We start from the raw sequence: 21,027 nt of genomic DNA, 5'->3' as shown, positions 1-21,027 counted from the left end.
GTTCTCCTTCATCATGGCCTATTCTTCTATATGCTTAACAGTTTTGTCCTTAAGTATGCTTTCCATCAATTTACCTGGCATCGAAATTAAGCTAATAGCCTACAGTTTCTTGGATGCCCCCTGGATCACTTTTTGAAAATTGGAGCTATGTTACCTATTTTCCAGTTCTCTAGTACAGAGCCTGTTTGCAGGGACAAGTTACATATTTTTGCTAGGAGATCAGCAATTTCATGTCTATCTATCTATCTATCTATCTATCTATCTATCTATCTATCTGTCTGTCTCAATACATTTTTATACTGCCCCATAGGGGTGTGCACCGGACCGCGGACCTGCGGCTCGGCACTGGGGTGGGGGGGTCCATTAAGGGCGGGGGGGGCTTTACTCACCCCTCCCGCGCTTTGCTGCTTCGGCGCCATAATTAGTTTAAAAAATGCGCCGCAGAATCCCTCGCCGCTCCGGGGCTCCTTCTTGACTTCAAAATCGGGCGGCAGGATACTTCCCTGCCGCCCCCAAAGCCCCCTCAAGCCATTTGAGCTCTTTAAATCTCGCCCCGGACCGAGTGCTAAAGCGCTCGGGCGGGCGGCGGGGAGATGTCCGTCCGTCCGCCCGCCCCCTTCCCTGCCTTCTGCGAAGTGCAGGGAGCCTTCTGCGCGCGCGTAGCCATGTTAGTAGAAACCTTCCACTACATAGCCGCATCTCACATAGCGGGGCATGCAGCCTTGTCAGGATGTCAGCCAGTACTTTAAAATTTAAAATAAATAATTAAACCTTCATTTTTAAGAAGGGAATACAAAAATAAGTGTTGCAACTTCTGTGGGAAAGAGAGAATGGCAGAGATCAAGCATTTCAGACAGAGGCCTAACATAGCTCTGTTCAAAGTTGGGTAAAATCTCTTGGCACATCTGAAATTCATATTTTGAATTTCATACCTACAATATCCTGAGGTATTAGAAGCTTCAAGGTACTGAAATAATATTCTGTCGATCAATATGTGAACTTTTGAAATATGTTGTCTCCTGATCTCTTTATGTAACTGTTCCTCAATTTGTATGTTCAGAGGTTGTCCCTTCATAAAGCAAGGTGTTTACCCAAAATTATTAGGGAAACAGTGGGGCAGCAAGATTTCCCCCCAAAGCTTCAAACAAAAGGAGGTGGTACACAATAGGATGCAACATTTGCTTTGTGCCTCAGGTGCACTGAGGGCTTGGGTCGCCACTGTGGATGTTCAAGTCAAATTGGTTAGTAAGAACTAGTTCTGCAAGAATAGCAATTAAATAAAGTTGAGGATCAGATAGAAACACTATTCCCTGATTGTAAATTATTCTGAAGACATGGACAAGTTACTTGGAGCAGTGTCGCCTACTACCTCTTCTCCTGATTCTTGCCCAACATGGTTTATACTAACTGGTGTGTGGGGGGGTTATTGGAGGGGACCTAGTAGATGTAGTAAATGCTTCTCTGAGGGAGAGAAGGATACTTTCCTGTTTTAAGGATGCATTTATTAACTTCTTCTGAAGAAACTTACACTGGATCCCTCAGAGTTAAGCAATTACAGGCCTGTCTCCAACCTCCCATGGTTCGGCAAGGTGATTGAGAGGGTAGTGACCTCATAACTTCATATAGTCTTGGAAGAAACAGATTATCTAGATCCATTTTGAACTGGTTTTCAGGTGGGCTACTGCAAGATGATTGATTGATTGATTGAGACTGCTGGGAGAGATCAGGATATTTGGTGCAGGGTATTATCAGTATGCTAATGACACTCAAATCTATTTCTCCATGTCAACTTCATCAATAAATGGCATAACTTCCCTAAATGCCTGCTTGCAGGCGATAATGTGCTGGATGAGAGATAAACTATGACTGAATCAAAATAAGATGGGGTTTGGAATTCAGGACAAAATTTTGATCTGCCTTTTCTGGACAGGGTCATACTCCCTCAGAAGAAACAGGTATGCAGTCTGGGAGTACTTTATATACCATTGGGGAAGACATGTCAACAAACGCACAATGGTGCTGTCATCACATCTTGGTTGGCCCTTGTAAAACTGACAGCAATATGACAAAGGCCATTGCTTCACAGCAGGTATAGGATAGACTCATGTTTGACATGTGGGTTTAAGTTTCAGAGGCAGCAGAACTTCATCTGATGCACTGGAAAACATGTTTTGAAAAACTTGGCTTATAATGAAGGTATGCTTCCTAGGTGCTACAACACTACTTCAGCTGACTGGCATATTGTACATTTATCTTCCTTCAGGTTAAGTTGGTGATGTGTGACTAACAGTCAAATGCTTCAAAACAAAAACAAACATATAATCCAAAGAGGCATTTTTGCTCATCTACACTGAATACCATGTAAATTGTCTACTGAGGGCTACATCCTTCTAGGCTGCTTTGTGTTTGGGTATGTGATGCAGCTGACAGATGTTTTCAAACTCAAGCATCCTTGTGTCTTCTCCATCTGTGCTTTTGGATTTGCAGATTATTATTCTTCAGGCTGGAATAACTTATCGCTCACAAAAAAGGATTCATAAGTTGCTTTTTTGGATGATGCTTAGGATTCTTCAAGCTGCAAACTCTGAGAAGTCATTTCCAGTTAGTGTATATCATACTGCAGCATGATCCATTTGGAAATTATGATGAGCTCTTTAAGCACTCGATCATACATCTTTCTCCCTTTAGCAATGCTAACAGAGGCCTTTATAGTACAAACTCTGAATGTTACTGTATTTGCACTGAACTGCTACTACTGGGATTGGAGAATAGCTCCTCCTTGAACAATCACTATCACATGATTAATGAGGGGAGAAAATAGCATCTATTACAAGTGCCTCTTGGGAGAATAAAGGTGCAGACAGCCTGATCCTTTTAATAGCTATGTCATATGCTTCCTTTGCCAATGGCCTTGGCAGGACTCTATCTTTTTGCAAAGCAAGCTTTTATCCTACCAACTCCTTTGCTTCTGGCCCCAAACTGTTGCTGGGACATGAAAGGGTGCTTTACTTAAATCTCTAGGATATGGATTCTGTGCCTTATTTTTTAGTGTCTGGCAATTGCAAGTGCTCTTCCTTTCTCCTCATCTGTGCTGATCAACCAGCTCAATAATGGTTCTTCCACAAGATGCTGAGACCCAAGGATAGATTTTCAATGCAGTCAATGCAAAAGAAAGGCAGGGACAGCATGCTGATTATGATTATTTTTGGCTTGGCATTCTTCAGCTTGCAAGTTCTGGTATGTTACTGATTAGTTCCCATTGATTCCAAATGGATATCAGCCATTTACCTGATATTTTTGCCTCTTTTCTGTACACTCCAGTAAACAATTATGCCCTTGAGACAATGATGATAGACAGGGTCAGGAAATCTGTGTAGCTTTTGACATCTTAGTCCCCCAAAATCTGCATTCCAGCAGAGACAGAGAAGAGAAGTACAGAAGTTGGGTTGATCATGCGCACCCAGGAATTAAAGAATGGTGAGATGTTTAGAGACAGGATTATGTTTAGAAACATAATACAGAATATTAAAATAACATAATAACAGGAAGCAATCAGAGTCCAAAATTCTCCAAAAAGAATCTCAGTGACCTGAAGCAAAGAAAGAGTTGACTCTCAGGGTCAAACTACATTTTATCTTAATTGCATGATTAAGAAGAGTGCTTAAAGGTGCAAGTGTTGCCTCTTTAACCAAAAGCAGCCATGGCGGGAGGTGCAATTCAGATCAGGACCTTGATGGCTCATAGGGAAAGGTGGATTTACCCTTTCCCTGGTGCCATTTTCATGCTGAGAATCACCCCGCTCAATGCTCATATTTGCTGCAAACAATCACAAGACAGCATGTAGTAACTCTGGGGGTTGGAGGGGGGCATGATTTTCAGTGGGAACACAGTGCTGGGAACCCCTCCCTCACCATGTGCTGTAGTCCCAATCTAAATCAGCCACCCCCTGGCTGCTTTTTGGTTAAAGAGGAGACACTCCTGCTTTTAAGCATGCCGCTTAAATATGTGATTAAACATGTAGTCTGATCCTCAAGTTCCTCAGCTTAACTTGAGTACTACTCTACAAGTATAGAATCTTCCAGAAGCACAGGTTTATCTATGCAGCACATAATTTAGGAGAGATGCTGGAACTGTTTCTCTCTCTGTACAGTCATCTTAGGGCTCTCTGTTCACAAGCAGTTCACAAACTGATCCTAATTTTTATGGAACAATTTGTTACTTGAAAATACATGCATTAGTAACAAATAGCAATTTGAAAGCACATTCTCATAAAGTGACTGGTGATGAACTGAATTCTAACAGTCGCTATTCCAAATAAAGATGGAAGACAGACATTATGAGTGTGGCAACAAGTGTTCACTTATTGTATAATAAAATGTAAACAGAATCTTTTTCAATTAATATAATTTCTTATCACCAGCACCAGCACCACCTATCAAAGCTAAAAGTAGCAGAATATATTATAGCAATATTAATGACAACTTCCTCAAACAGTACTTTAAAAATAAATAAATACTGTGGTTGTGCTAATCTTGTCAGTTTCTTCAGATTCCTCTGGCTAACCAATGTTCATGAGAACATTTATTGCACAGCAGAATATTTGCTCTTCATGCCAAAACTTACTGAAATGCTTTTCTGTCAGTAAAACCCATATGAGTTCAACAGTAGCAAAAATAAAAATACTGTTTGTACTCTTCATATTGTATCACAAATATCACAGGTCCAGACCAGACTACAACTCACTAGCAGAAACTTCCTTAGAGGGCAAAAATAGATATGATATTAAATAAATCATCATCTACTTTGGGGCTTACTTTCACTTCCAAATACAAACTGGGCAGGAGCCCAGTCTGGATTAGGGCTGCAAAATGGAGTTAGAAGTGTTTAGCCCTTTAATTCTGCATCACTATCCCACCCAAAATCACCCCCTTTGCTGCAAAGGCACCTTTGGCGGGGGCGGGGGAGGGGGGCAGAGCAGCCATCCCCAGCTCTGCACTGCAGTCCCAAGATGGACTGGGCCCCTGCACTGCTGCTACTTGAAAGTGAAAATAATTCATTTAATGCCATCTTGTGGACCTTCTTTAAGCAGTAGACATGGCTTATCTTTGGCAAATGGGGGAGCAAATACAGACCAGCTCAGCCAATATGTGAGAGCCAATGCAGTAGAGTGGCTAAAGTGCTGAATTCCGCCAAGGTGGACCCAAATGCACATTCCTGCTCAGCCACAAAGCATACTGGGTAACCCTGGACCAATTATTACTTCTCAGTCAAACCTAACCCACAAAATTGTTGTAAGAATAAAGAAGGGGATCACATATACTGATCTAGCTCTTTGGAAAAGAGCTAGAAAAACACACTGGTCTATTACAAAGTTAACTTAGATTGTCATCTCCACATTTTTTATATGCTATATGTTAACCTTTACTGGGAAACTCTGGTCCTCTTTAAGGTGGTGAAAATTGATTGCTGATTAGCATATCTCAAGCAGGCCTTACAGTCTGCTGCTGCAGGTCAATTGCTGGTCAGATCAGCTTCAACTCAGCACTGATCTATGGCATACTCTAATATAGTCAAACCCGTAGAGTCTAACCAATTGCATTGTTATGAGTGAAAAACATTTCTTGGGGCAAATTTGCTAGAATCACCTCCTCCTCCTTTTCTTTTCTGCCTTCCCCACCAGCATTGACTGCAGTTTGGTTGCTTGAGCCATCTGGGTTTTCTTATACCGAGTGCTTACCCTGACGGCACCCCTGCTGCTCTAGAGGCTTGCAGGTTTCAGAGGGCTCAGGAATAGCAGTTATACGATATCATGCCAACCCAACAAGTTGACAGAGGACATCAGCACTTCCCCTTATGGTGGCTGCATTGTGACATCTACTACTTAGTGGACAGCACATAAAGCCCAGTGCTATAGTTCAGATGACTGGAGAGGATCAGACTATGCTATAGGGCTGGCTCCTCTTAAGGACAAGCACAATATGTTTAAAGCAGTCAGGCTGCTCTAGAAGCACTTTCACCATGCAGTTCAAAAGTACCTATTCCTCTCCAGGGTCAAGCTCTGAAAATTAATGTTTTGCTAGTTTCAAGCAGAAGGTGGTTGAGCATGCCACTGACAACACAAGGAGTGTAGCTAGCAGAGAAGGGGTCCGTGTTCGCCCCTCTCCCTGAAGTTCCCCGGAGTGAGGGAGATAATGAAGTGAATAGGGAGAGGTGGAGCTGGGGGGCTCCAGGTTCTTTGACCCATCCGCTCAATTATAGCTACACCACTGGACTACACATAAGAGTTTTTTTTGGGAACAGACCAGAGATCCAGCTAGCCTAGCACTGTTTGTAACCAGCAAACAGTGACCAGCAAAATGCCTTTAGAAAGCCCTGAAGCAAACAAAGTGTGAAGTCAGGCATAAAAGAAACATCATCTGCCTCACACTCCCTGCCCCAGCAACTGGTATACTTTGAACATGGATCAAGAAATCTGTCTCCCCAGTTCCTGGAGCAGTTTTTAAAAAACAAATAAGGCAGTGAAAGAACAGACAGGCACAAACATGTTAAAGAATCACTTAAAAAAAACAACCCATGCTTTTAAGGCACTGGACAGCCCACCTGAAGTACTGGGGGAAGGGCAAGACTAAAATCGGAGAAATTTTGCCATTTGGCAAACCCAAACAAAAACATTTCTCCCCATTTTTAAGGTCTTTACCATCTTTGCACTTATAGGCAGACACAGGAACTACTGGAGGGAGAAATGTTTAATCAAGGGCGTAAATCCTGTTCCAAAATCCATTTTCAAATACTGTTATTTTTAAGAATGTTTGTACAGAAAACTACAAATGTTGCATAAGAGTTTTTAGTTGTTAAATTATCATGGATAATTTTTTCTCCAAATATAATTCAAAGGTAAGCAATGTGTTATAAATATGCAACAAAGTTACAAATAAGATGCAAACACCAGCATCCTAATGTTTTCATTTAATTACCCTTGAAACACATTCTATTTAATATTCATTACTCAAAAGCCAATTTAAAAGGGAAAGAGGTGATGGTACTTATTCAGAAAGACATGCTTTCATTCACTGCAATAGTTATCTAATATACGGAAGTTAATAAAGCAGATTAATCTACAAGTCCCTTTAAGCCATCACTGAGTCTAGAACAACTGCCTGGTTGACCTTTAACCCTCCTGCTGTGCACCAGTAGCAGGTGCCAGCTGCGTGAAAATGATGGCTGACGTGGTTTAACGCAAAAGTCTTTTCTTACTTTGCTTCTGACCAGCAGCTGACCCTGTAGGAGCAATTGTTTCATCTGCTGGCCTAAAGGGTACATAAACCAGAAACTGATAAACAAAAGCATATATATACCAGCTGCCTAGCCTTAGGGTACACCTCTTCCATTGACACCTCGAGCCATTTTTTCTGAAAGCCAAATTACAGCCTTTGTCATCTCCTTCCATAGACTGCACAATACTTGTTACTTTTTATGGAACTAAACTCCCCCCGCCCCCCAGAAAACCGCTTACATTAACTGCTTAACAAGCTTCATGATTAGGGAAGTACTCCTATCCAGATTAAACTGGTTGTTTTAAATAACACAAATGCTTCAACTAACCATAAAAATCAATTAGTAGACTGGGGGGGGGGCTGCATTACACACACACACTCGACACTCAACCAAGGCAAAAAGGTGGCTGAGCCCCCCCCATTATTCAATCATTTTATGTAGATATTTGTAAGCTTAGCACTCAAGTGCAGCAATAGGTATGAAGTATAGTTGCCTTGTATTAGTATCAAACTACTGACACTGTTCTGTAATACTTTTTGCATATGGATTCACTTTGCACTAAAATGAGAAGGCCTTAACACCATTACATGGCAGATTCAAATCAACAAGCACAAAAACAGTGCAGTAAATAAATGTAGTTCTAGACACAACAGAATAAAAGTTACAGAATAAATTTCATTATATCGAGGCATGCATTTTCCTTCATTAAACATTATTATGATATTAAATTATCATTCATGTTGAAATGGCCTGGCTTCAGTGATTATAGCTTAAATAAGTTGTTTTCAGACTAGGTTTTGGCTCAATGTGGCTTCTTCCTGAGCCACTCACCACCCCAATCTCTGCTGATTTGGGCTACCGCTATTACATCTTTCTCCTTTCAATTAACAAAAGAAGCTATTCTATAACTGGATCACATTATTATACTGCTAAAATCCCAAATACAGAGATGACATCCTAGGAAACATTTCTGAATCCACGAATGAAAGCTGCTGAACACCCTATAGCCTTAAGCTAGGAAAGGACCTTAAGCATAACCATCACTCTAAGCAGGAATAAGACACCAAGGAATATGAAGCACATCTGGAGATATAGCTGCCTGATCTTGCTTCTTCATCGGAATGCAACATGATGGAGCTTATTCAGGTCTGTTTGCACTATCTAAAGGATAGGCATCACCAAGTCATCCTTGCAATGTTCCTCCTTTGCTTAGGGAGAACTGCTCTGTATTAATGCTTAATAAAAGAGGAATCTTCACAGAATTCACTTATTCGTCATGTCAAACAATAAGGCCAATGAGAAAACTGGCAGGAAGGGGTTGTGGCCTGAAAATCTCCCTTTCTCTACCTTAACAGCATAATACAGTCCTAAGTGTCTGGCCTATGAACATATTTCAATTTTAAAAAATTATTCAAAGGTTAATGAATAATTAATCTAGCAGAGAAGCCTAGCAGAGGGGAGGAGGAATCAATCTGCTTTCCATCTAGTGTTGCCCAGTGTGAGAGACCGAGTGGGTGCTGGTGGCTCTTGCTGCCGCCTGCCTGCTTCTGCTTCCCCTGTGAGACTTGTGCCTGCTGCCTCTGGGTAACAACTGTGGGGAGTGTGTGTGCAGGATTGGGGCTGGGGTGAGTGACTCGGCAGTTCCTGGGTCACCTGCCCAATTCTGGGCCTTTATAGGAACGCTGTCTCTGGCAGCAGGGTTGGCCCTTTGGGGGAGACCCTTCAGGGAATAACGAGGGCAAGGCCCAGGTGTTTGGCTCAGAGTCCCTTGTGGTGTGTAAAGGTGGGTAGGTATTGTAATTTAATTTGGCTTCTGTTTTAAAATCCTGAGCGATTTGAGTTTTAATGTGTCTGGAGATGGGGAGACAGGGGGTGTATCCACTGATGGCAGAGCAGGTATTCCAGTGGTGGTGGGGAATAGAAGATGTAACATTGACAGGTCAGCAGGCCATTGTAGGGGAAGGGAAATCAGAAATTTAATTGCTGTTTCCCCTTCTGGTTGTCCTGCCAGCTCTTTGACCTTGGAAAGCAATGCCAACTACCCACAGGGCTTCATTTTGCTCCTTTGTAATGCCAGGTCAGTTCAGAATAAACCTGTAGTCATCCGTGATCTGATTCTGAATGAAGGAGCCATTGTTAGGATCCCTGTCGAAGTGTCTGACCATATTGAATGTGTGTACTTAAATTTGGGGACCAGGGATAGACTGGGACTTCTGCTGGTGTACTGATTGTCCTGCTGCCCAACAGAGTCCCTAACTGAGCTGACGCACTTGGTCTCGGGCTTGGCATTGGAGTCTCCCAGGCTTGTGGTGCTGGGTGACTTCAATGTTTACTTTGGGACCAATTTGTCTGGGGTGGCTCAGGAGTTCATAGTGGCCATGACAACTATGGGACTATCCAAAGTGGTCTCAGGACTGACGCATATGGCGGGTCATATGCTTGATCTGGTCTTTCAATCTGGTGTTCTGTGGGTGGGGACTCTGGTGATTTCCCCATTGTCAATGATGGACCACTATATGCTTAAGGTTGGACTCAGGACCATGTCCCACCTCCACAGAGGTGGGTGCCCCATTAGGATGGTCCGCCCGAGAAGGTTATTGAATCCAATAGGATTCCAAGAAGCCTTGGAGGGATTTAGTGTTGGCTCTGCTGGTGATCCACACTCACCACCACACTCTAGTGGAGAATTAGAATAATCAACTCACCAGGGCAGTGGACATGATTGCTCCTAAGCGTTCTCTCTGGCCTGCTTTGAATCTGGCCCTTGGTATACAGAAGAACTATGGGGGCTGAAGGGCCGAGATAGACAACTAGTGCACAAGTGGAGAAAGACTTGACTGGAATTCGACAGATAACTTACATAGAGTGCATTTGAAGATCTATGCTCAGGTGATAAGTGCAGCAAAGAAGTGATACTTTCCCTCCAGGATTGTGTCCAAAAGTTCATGTATGGCGGAGTTGTTCAGGGTCGTGAAGGGGCTTACATGCACTCATTCCCCCTTGAATCGGTACTTGGAACCAACAATTACTTGCGGTGGCGGTTTTAATGAGTCTTTTGTGGACAAAACCTCTTGTATATGGGCCGACTTAGATTCAAACTGCACTTTTACAGGGTCTGATGCCAAGGTGTCCAGGCGCTCCTCTTATGTGATGACCCTGGATCAGATTCAATTTGTGACTCCTGAGGATGTGGACATGTTGCTCGGAATGGTGTGGCCTATCACCTGTCCTCTTGATCCTTCCCGACATGGCTTATACTATCTGGCAGGGAGACTTTTGTAGACAGCCTGGTAGAGATTATAAATGCATCTCTGAGAGAGGGCAGGATGTCTCCTTGTCTGAAGGAGGCAATCAGACCACTTCCAAAGAAACCTGCCTTGGATCCCTCAGAGTTAAATAATTACAGGCCTGTCTCCAACCTTCCATGGTTGGGCAAGGTGATTGAGAAGGTGGTGGCCTCCCAGCTCCAGGTGGTCTTGGAGGAAACTGATTATCTAGACCTATTTCAGACTGGCTTTCAGGTGGAGTGGAGACTGCTCCACTGGCTATGGGGTGGAGACTGCCTTGGTCGGCCTAATGGATGATCTCCAGTTGGGAACTGACAGAGGGATTGTGACTCTGTTGGTCCTTTTGGATATCTCGGCGGCTTTCGATACTATTGACCATTGTATCCCTCTGGAACGTCTGAGTGGATTGGTGGTGGGAGGCACTGCTTTGCAGTGGTTCCACTCCTACCTCTCAGGCAGATTCCAAATGGTGTCCCTTGGAGACCCAAATCTGAACTTTCCTATGGTGTCCCTCAGGGCTCCATATTGTCTCCGATGTTGTTTAACATTTACGTGAAACTGCTGGGAGAAATCATCAGGAGATGTGAGGCAGGGTGTTATCAACATGCTGATGACACCCAAATCTACTTCTCCATGTCAACCTCATTGGGAGATGGCATAACCATCCTAAGTGCCTGCTTCGAGGTAGTAATGGGCCAGATGAGGGATAAAAAACTAAAGCTGAATCCAGATAAGATTGAGGTACTTTTTGTGCGGGGTCAGAACTCAGGAGAAGATATTGATCTGCCGGTTCTGGATGGGGTCACGCTCCCCTGCAAGGAACAGGTACGCAGTCTGGGGGTGCTTCTGGATCCAAACTTCTTCCTGGTGTCCCAGGTTGAGGCGGTGGCCAGAGGTGCTTTTTATCAGCTTCGGTTGATACACCAGCTGTGTCTGTTTCTTGAGATGAATGACCTCAAAATAGTGGTACATCTGCTGGTAACCACTAGGCTGGATTACTGCAATGTGCTCTATGAGGGTCTACCTTTGTACGTTGTCCAGAAACTGCAGTTGGTCCAGAAAAAAGTGGCGGGTTTGGTCTCTGGATCATCTAGGATAAACCATATCATTCCTGTGTTGAAAGAATTACACTGGCTGCCGATACGTTTCCGGGCAAAATACAAGGTGATGATTATTACCTATAAAGCCCTAAGCAGCTTAGGCCCAGGGTATTTAAGAGAATGTCTTTTTCACCATGAGCCCCACCACCTGTTTAGATCATCTAGAGAGGTTTGCTTGCAGTTGCTGCCCCTGGACTTTGGAATGCACTTCCTGTTGAAATAAGAGCCTCTCCATCTCTGGCAACTTTTAAAAAGGTGCTGAGGACACATTCATTCACCCAGGCTTTTAATTAGATTCATGGTTTACATTTTTCAGGTTGGTTTTAAATGATTTTAATGTTTATGTCTAAATGATTTTGATTGTTTAATTGATTTAGTTTTGATTTTAAGAGTTATTTGATTTTAATTGTTTTTATTTGTTGTAACCCCCCCCCCGCCGCCATTTTTTGGAGGGGTGGTATATAAATAAAATTTTATAAAAATAATAAAATAATAATAACACAGAGATAAGAATATAGAAATTTAAACACAGAATATAGACATACATACATACATACATACATACATTTATTTCATTTATATACCGCCCCTTCCAAATGGCTCTGGGTGTTCGGAAGCAAATGCTCTTCTTGTGTTTCAGCCTATCCTCACCACTCCCTGCCAAATTCTATCAGACTATGCTGAAAGGTCTGTCATTATCTTGCATGCATGACACTCGCAAAAAGGACTGTGATGCCAGTTGAAAAAGATTTCACCATTGGGTCAAGCACAAATAAAGCAAAAAAGATAATGTGCTGTATAGTGCAAAAGACATTTATCTAAACACAAACAGGGATTATCACGTTTTGGCTAATTATGAAAAACATGCGAGAGGAACATTAAAGGCATTTTATTAATGACATATTTTTGCATGCTCCCCTGTGAGGAAGACTAATTTTAAATCCTTTCATAAACTGACAGCCTCTACTAGATAGGTGGTTGCTTCTCCCACTGCTTACTACAATGAAAAGCAGTCAGAATTTTAAACATGAAGAATGTACCCTTCCTACATTCCGCTTCCTCACAGGGGAGCATGAATATACAGAGTGTGTCAAAACACTGAATATGTACTGCAAGCTGTATGCAGACAACAGCAGAAAGGGCAGCTAATTCCTTTTTGAGGCTGTGATGAACCTTGGGATGCATGGCATAAAAAGCACTCTAGAAACGCCATTTCCATTGACTTACTAAAAGGAGAAAAAGGATTAACATAGTTCCTATTTATGTTACAGCAACTTATACGAGATAAAGCTTATGTAAGCTATTCAAAACATTCATTCTTTAATTAAATGGAATTATTTATTCTCTTCAAAAGAACAGCTGGAACCTAAGATGCTGGCTTTGTTTAGTCTTAGCAGGAACTGAGTAACAGTTTTTTCTATTGATAATGTGTAGTAAAAGAAAATGCAAACAAGCACCAAGGTACTTTGTTTTAAAGAGATGTGTTTTTATTATACTGCAAAGACCTAATCAGCACTTAAAAGTGATACTAGCTGGAAACTGTAGATTTATTTATTTATTTAAAATATTTCTAGACCTCCCCAAACTTATGTCTCTGGGCAGTTTACTATTACGATCGTTTAAAACATTAAATCAATTAAGAATTAAAATCATTTAAAAGAGTGAAAACATTTAGAACCCAGTATTAAAATTATTTAAAACCATAAATCTAATTAAAAGCCTGGTTGAACAAATGTGTCTTCAGTGCCTTTTAAAAAGTCGCCAGAGATGGAGAGGCTCTTATTTCAACAGGCAGCGCATTCCAAAGTCCAGGGGCTGCAATGGAGAAGGCCTGTTCTGGAGTAGCTGCCAGACAAGTTGGCGGCAGCCACAGGCGAACCTCTTCAGATGTTCTTAGCAGGCGGTGGGGCTCATGGAGAAGAAGAAGTTTTCTTAAATACCCAGGGCCTAAGCTGTTTAGGGCTTTATAGGTAATGACTTGCACCTTGTATTTTGCCCGGAAACATATCAGCAGCCAGTGCAATTCCTTCAACACAGGAGTAATATGGTCTCTCCTAGATGATCCAGAGACCAACCTGGCTGCCGCGTTATGAACCAACTGCAGTTTCTGGACTACGTACAAAGGCAGCCCCACATAGAGCGCATTGAAGAAATCCAGCCTAGAGGTTACCAGCAGATGTAACACTGTTTTGAGGTAGTTCATCTCAAGAAACGGACGCAGTGGCATATCAGCCAAAGCTGATAAAAAGCACCTCTGGCCACCACCTCAACATGGGAGACCAGGGAGAGGTTTGGATCCAGAAGCACCCCCAGACTGCATACTTGTTCTATCGGGGGGATTGTGACCCCACCCAGAAATGGCAGATCAAAATAGTCTCCTGAGTTCCGACCCCGCACAATAAGTACCTCTGTCTTATCTGGATTCAGCCTTAGTTTGTTATCCCTCATCCAGCCCATTACTGCCTCCAGGCAGGCGTTTAGGGAGAATATGCCTTCTCCTGATGATGTTGACATGGAGAAATAGATTTGGGTGTCATCAGCATGTTGATAACACCCTGAACCAAATCCCCTGATGATCTCTCCCAGCGGTTTCATGTAGACGTTTAACAACATCAGAGACAACATGGAGCCCTGAGGGACACCATAGGAAAGTTCAGATTTGGAAGAACAACAGTCTCAAAGGGACACCATCTGGAATCTGCCTGTGAGGTAGGAGCGGTAGCACTGCAAAGCAGTGCCTCCTACCACCAATCCCCTCAGATGTTCCAGAAGGATACTAGTATTGAAAATTGCCGAGAGATCCAAAAGGACCAACAGAATCACACTCCCTCTGTCAATTCCCAATCGGAGATCATCCATTAGGCCGACCAAGGCAGTCTCCACCCCATAGCCTGCCTGAAAGCTAGTTCGAAACGGATCTAGATAATCAGTTTCCTTCAAGACCGCCTGCAGCTGGGAGGCCACCACCTTCTCAATCACTTTGCCCAACCATGGAAGGTTGGAGACAGGCCTGTAATTATTTAACTTTGAGGGATCCAAGGCAGGCTTCTTCAAAAGCGGTCTAATGATTGCCTCCTTCAGACAAGGAGACATCCTGCCCTCCCTCAGAGATCCATTTATAATTTCTACCAGGCCCTCTTCAACAGCCTCTCTGCCAGATAGTATAAGCCATGTCGGACAAGGGTCAAGAGGGCAGGTGGTAGGCCGCACCATTCCGAGCAACATGTCCACATCCTCAGAAGTCACAAACTGAAACTGAGCCAGGATCACTACATTTCTAGAACAGATCCGCTTATCCTAACAAGGGCACTACTATTCACATTCTATACACACATATTGCATTTTTTTCAGCAGACAAGATCAGCCAACTGAAAGAGATATAACCCCACAAAGCTCATTGCCTTGGGTTTGCTATCGGATATACTATCTCAGAAGTGGTTTCCATTCTAAGACATAATTAAATAAATGCCTTTCATGAACTTCTAATACTCTTAATAAGTCTATATATTTTAAATACCTCTGACTATATCCACAATATTACTCTTCCTGTCCTCTAGGCTTTAGCAGAGGACCTGCTTCTTATATAACCCAAGGGCTTGGCTGCATTAAGCACTGGGATACTCTCCCTTTGCCTTGTGCTCAGGTGCTTTGTGAAGCTAGAAGGCCTCAGACTTGTCAGAGCTAACTTGAATTTGATCCCTTTAGTATACACATGCACTTACAAGTGGAGATAAACTATCTGAAGGCATGTTTTAAAACAAAACTATATATACCCTTACCAATAATTTTGCAACGGCTATTGGGCTTCCCATCCGTCTCTTGTTTCCTTTCCATTTTTTCCTTTCTCACAACACTCCCTACTACCCATATAATATCTTCTCATTGTATATCACCTCCAACATAATACAGCACTCAGGAAGAAAGCAACACAGCAGTGCAACCCTATGGGGACTACATGAAATAGCTCTCTGTGTCTTAAAAAGAAAGAACATTCTTTTCCTTGGCCCATTATGCCATGAGAACAATAGCATGCAACTGCCCTAGCTCCATACTGCTATTTCCCTAGCCCAGAACAGCTGCATGAGGGTATCCTGGTTGTTGGGGGTGGAGGGGGGGGGTGCACAACAGTGCCAAAAGAGGCAATGTAGCTGGTAGAGCTGGGCAAGGACAATTTGCCTAGAATAAACTGATTCACATGCTAAGGGAGTAGCCAATTGTACCTAGGATAGATAGATAGATAGATAGATAGATAGATAGATAGATAGATAGATAGATTAAGTACCATCAAGTCGTTGTCGACTCTTAGCAACCACATAGATAGATTCACTCCAGGCTGATATGTCTTCAACTTGGCCTTTATGGTCTCTCAGTGGTGCATTCATTGTTGCTGTTATCAAGTCCATCCACCTTGCTGCTGGTCATCCTCTTCTCTTTCCTTCAGCTTTTCCCAGCATTATGGACTTCTCCAGGGAGCTTGGTTTTTGCATAATGTGTCCGAAGTATGGTAGTTTCAGCCTGGTCATTTGTGCCTCGAGTGATCATTCTGGATTGATTTGTTCTATGATCCATTTGTTTCTTTTCCTGGCTGTCCATGGTATCTTCAAAAGTCTTCTCCAGCACCAAAGTTCAAAAGCATTAATACTTTTTCTATTTTGCATCTTCAAAGTCCAGCTTTCGCTTCCATAGAGTGGGAAAAACCATTGTCTGAATAATTCTAATCTTTGTAGGGATAGACATGTCACGGCATCTAAATATCCTTTCCAAGGTTTTCATTGCAACCCTACCAAGTGCTAGTCTGCGTCATATTTCTCGACTGCTGGATCCTTTAGTGTTGATGGTCGATCCTAAAAGGCAGATGCTATCCACCACTTAAATGTCTTCATTATCAATTCTGAGGCTGAGGCTGGTTGCTGTACCCGTTGTCATTAGTTTAGTCTTCTTGACATTTAGTTGAAGTCCCATTTTTTCACTGTGCTCCTTGACTTTCATTATTAGAGCTTGCAGATCATCCACATTCTCAGCTATCAGAGTGGTGTCATCAGCATAGCGCAGGTTATTGATGTTTCTTCCTCCAACTTTAAAACCACGCTCATCTTCTTCCACTCCAGCTTCTCTCAGTATATGTTCAGCATATAAGTTGAATAAAGAAGGAGAAAGTATACAGCCTTGTCTTACACCTTTGCCGATCTGGAACCAGTTTGTTTCACCATGTTCTGTCTGGACTGCAGCCTAGGATTACATACTCTGAATTTTGTAACACCTTCTACCAGAAGATCTCACTAACACCATTATCATGGTATAACTGATACGAACCCTATTTCCCTCTGTTTAATGAACAACAGATGATGGTTTTAACAATATATTCTACCCTTGTATGGACATAAACAATTATTTAGGGATGTTCCCTTTAAACCTTAGAAGAAACACAATAACAGTATTTCTGATAAAACAGACTGAAAGTGGGGGAAAATACTGAGCTTCATTGCATCACTTTAAAGAACTGACAGACCTCTTTAAGCTCACAGTACAATTAGTCATTAGGGCCTAGTTTTCAGGCACCGTTAAGCAATTTGTAATAATCCTTTCCTTTTAATCGGGTTAGGCATTACTTACAAGACACAGCTGTCTAGAAAACCGAAACCTCTAGTTGTGAAGCAACAGTCTTGTTCATTAGCCTCCATGATAGTCAAATCAGCTCTAAAGCCATGGTTTAATGGCCTGCCAATGAATAATCAATGGCTCACTTTTCATCTGAGTGTGAAAATGAGAATAATCTAATTCATTGTCCCTCTGGTAAGATGCAAGGCCTTGGGTTCTGTTTCTATTCAGGGCTGATTTATAACCCAATGGAAACCTGATGTAAACATATAATCAATGAATCCCATCACTGCTGATAACCACCCCCAACTGGCTCACTCCCTCATTTCAAAAAGCCATCCCTTTAGGCTATTAGCTTCGTCCAGCTAACTCTCCCTACTCTCCCTGCCTGCTGCTTTTACCTTGGCCATCCGTTCAGACCAGCAGAGTCAGAAGTAATTTTATACGCAGCAGAGAGCGAGTGGAATTGATTTTTCACTCAGCACTCAGTTCCCATCTGAATAATTATCAATTTTACTGCCTCATAAAGGGAAGAGTCAAAATTTCAAATCAATTCAAAAGAGCTTCTGAGTCTAGAGAAACTGTACACAAGGAGAAAGGTCAAAGTTGGCAGTGACCTCGGGAGATGATGTCAGATATTAGTACTTTGAATGGCTGACATCAGAGGCACTCAATATGGGATGACTCGTGCTAATGCAAATCATATTTATGCTGACTACTGGAGACCAGTCATTAATATTTAAGAGACTACCTGAAAGCCTGCATTCAAAATAAATATAATGTATTCCACAGATTGCGAAGCTAATAAAGACAGATCATTGCTTATTCACATGCTATAAATTTTAGGATTGCCAAGGATCATTAACACAAAATAGGACATTAAGGTCAAAAGAAAGGCAAATGTATGGAAATCCAGACTTGAGACCAGCATACCATTTTCCTGATCATACAGCTGTGCTCACTAAGTAGCGGATTCAGTGATGGCAGAATATTCTACACATTGCCAGGCTCTGATCAATTTTTGCTCTGGACTGGCTACTCCAGGAAGTTGCAGTGAGAGACAATAATGGCAATGCATCAAACACCAATAATAATGCCAGTAATATATGTGCCTAAATAAAATACTACACACTAGTTTCCAATTTAGCTTTATTTGGAGGTAACAAATATCACTCAAAGTAATTGGAACAGTAAATAATAGTGATACATCTTGGAAACTTAAATGACAACCATTATTTCTGTTCCATGAGTACCATCATCAAGTCACTGAAGTCCATGCCAACTCTTCCACCAATTTTAATGAATCTTGATCACATCCTATAAATCCAAGCAGTTATTTAAACATGGTGCCTAGGTTAATAGTCTATCCTTAAAATACTGGTCATTTGGGAAGCAGATTAAATTCTTTCCCAAAACCAAAGCCAACCAAAGAATGTCTATGGATCTCTGAAAAGGGTTGAATCTGCTAACAATAGTAACAAATGCACAGCTCTGAACCATTCCAGTGATCTGTATCATCTCTAAATAATGACTTATTTATTCGAGCAATACTTGCCTTGAAAACAAAAGGTAAATGAATGAGTGTGCACTACCCCCGGTTCCTCTGGGTGGCATTGTACAGACACAATGGCACAGCCAAAGAGTAGACCCAAAATGGGTCTGGTCAGATGTCCCGAGTCTTCCTCCACTTGAGTGCTAGCTGTTATATGTGTTGCTGTATCACCCCGATTTCTCTGGTATACGTAATTAGGAGGAGGCTAAGAGCGACCAAGATAAGGTCATCTTTGTGTTCCAAAAGTAAACCAAGACTTCAATATGAGTGCTATTTATATCATCTGGAAAATTCTCGGTCAACAGGAAGCCATCAAGATCCATCTATGGTTGGACCAACCTAATTAGTCCCCCACTCCAGTAGAGGTCAGGAGCCTCTATAAGTCTAAGTCTCACCCAAAGTATTCTAGTAACACTCAGTGTAACCAAGGGATTGGGAGAGCAGTACAAAACAAAAGAGGTAAGGGAGCAGACTTCCATGCTCCCCCTCTACTCCTTGCTTACTTGCTCATCCTATGACGACAGCATGCTACCACCACCGTCTTCTTGCTGGGCTCCTGGGTCCTGAGATAAAAAGTTTTATGATCTTGCTTCTATATTTGTAAGTGGTGGGATGTTTCTCCACATCTAGCTTGCTCTGTCCACAGCAATAGCATAAATAGCAGAGCTAGAAAGTGCTGTGTTGATTTCCTGTCACTTTTGAGTTTGGCACCCCGAGTAGACCAGAGCCCTCTTGGCACACTTCTTCACTTACAACCTTCAACAGCAAGTCATACTGAATACAACAGCGTAAAAACAGATCAGACAGATCATCTATCTAGTCCATCTTGTTTCTAACAGAGGGCAGCCAGAATCCTTTGGGAAATGAACAAGAAGAGCATGAGGGCAGCTTCTTGTTGGCCTCCAGTATCATTCAGGAGATAGAGTGCCTCTGAAGATGGAAGCTCTATTCAGCTATCATGGCTAACAGCCAATGTTAGACCCATTTACATGATTTAGTCTAATCCTTTTTTATAGCCACCTAAACTAGGGGCCATCACTGAATCTTGTGGTAGTGAATTCCATCCATTAATTATGTGTTGTGTAAAGAAGTACTTTAGGAATGAACCAATCAATTTGTTCTAGTACTATGAGAAATTTTTTTCTCTCTCTACTCACCCACTCCATACAATCCATAATTAATGGCTGATAAATGTTAACCATCCATCATCCCACCCCACCCCAAGTAATTTTTTTCTGAACTAAACTTAACCTCCCCAATACTTTAGTTTTATGCTGTTAATAATTTTGGTTGCCCTTTTCTGTACCTTTCCCAGTGCTATCGAACCCCTTCTGAGCAGGGCAAATCTAACTATATACAGTATTCCAAACATGCCTGTACCATAGATTTACCTAAAGACATAATGGCATTGTTTGTATTATTTTCAATCCTTTCCCTAATAATTTCCAACATTGGGTTTGCTTGTAGTACTGCTGCTGAATGCTGACATTTCCATTAAGTGGAACTAAGTGACGCTATGACCCCAGCATTTATTTCCTGGAGAGTCACCACCAGTTCAGATTTCATCAGAAAACAAGTCCTTAGGATTTTTTTGGTCTCAATGTACATCACTTCCCACTTATTTACCTTGAAACTAATTTGCCATTTTCTTTCCTGTTCCCTGAGTTTGGAAAGAGCCTTTCTTTGGATTTCATTGTCTTGAGAGTTCATTATTATAATCATTAATAATATTGTAATACATCATTTTCAACCAAAAAAGTTCTTAAAGCAGTTGGCACAGCAAAAAGAGTAAGAAAATAGTTCTCTCTCCCAAGTAGGCTCACAATATAAAAACAAACATAAGGAAGACATCAGCACCAGCCACTGGGAAGGCACACTGCTGGGGACAGTTACTCTCCCCTTGCTAAAGATAAAAGAGTCACCACTTCAAAAGGTGCCTCTTTGTTTAGTTAGTGTATATTTATATAAACACTACATTTTATTTTTATTTTGATAAATGTCAGAAATTCTGTGAATGCTGGCATATATACATAATAATTGATGTTATGAGGCTAGCATCAAGTGGGCTGCTGAGCGCCACCGGTAAATTGCTAGAGAGTATTATTTTCTGTGTTCAGCAGTAAATGCCAGCATTTACTGGAACAGAATGAACAACAACCAGAATTGTGAACTTCTATAATCAAATAAGTTTAATCTATTTTAGACAGAGGGGGCT

General features: G+C 41.9%; 1 protein-coding gene across 10 annotated transcripts in view; it reads right to left on the bottom strand.

Annotated features, from left to right (window-relative positions):
- Positions 1-21,027, bottom strand: part of RANBP17 (RAN binding protein 17) — a 352,447-nt gene that overhangs the window by 49,079 nt on the left and 282,341 nt on the right. For 7 of the 10 annotated variants that reach the window (XR_008313461.1, XR_008313459.1, XR_008313462.1 and 4 more), the window contains one exon: positions 15,945-16,891. The exons of the other annotated variants lie outside the window; for them this stretch is intronic. The gene's annotated coding sequence lies outside the window, so the exon portion shown is untranslated. The remainder of the gene's footprint in view (positions 1-15,944; positions 16,892-21,027) is intronic. 10 annotated transcript variants of the gene reach the window in all.

Source organism: Hemicordylus capensis, chromosome 1, assembly GCF_027244095.1.
Source record: "Hemicordylus capensis ecotype Gifberg chromosome 1, rHemCap1.1.pri, whole genome shotgun sequence".
Taxonomy (NCBI): Eukaryota; Metazoa; Chordata; class Lepidosauria; order Squamata; family Cordylidae; genus Hemicordylus; species Hemicordylus capensis.
This window is presented reverse-complemented; position numbering and strand designations above follow the sequence as displayed.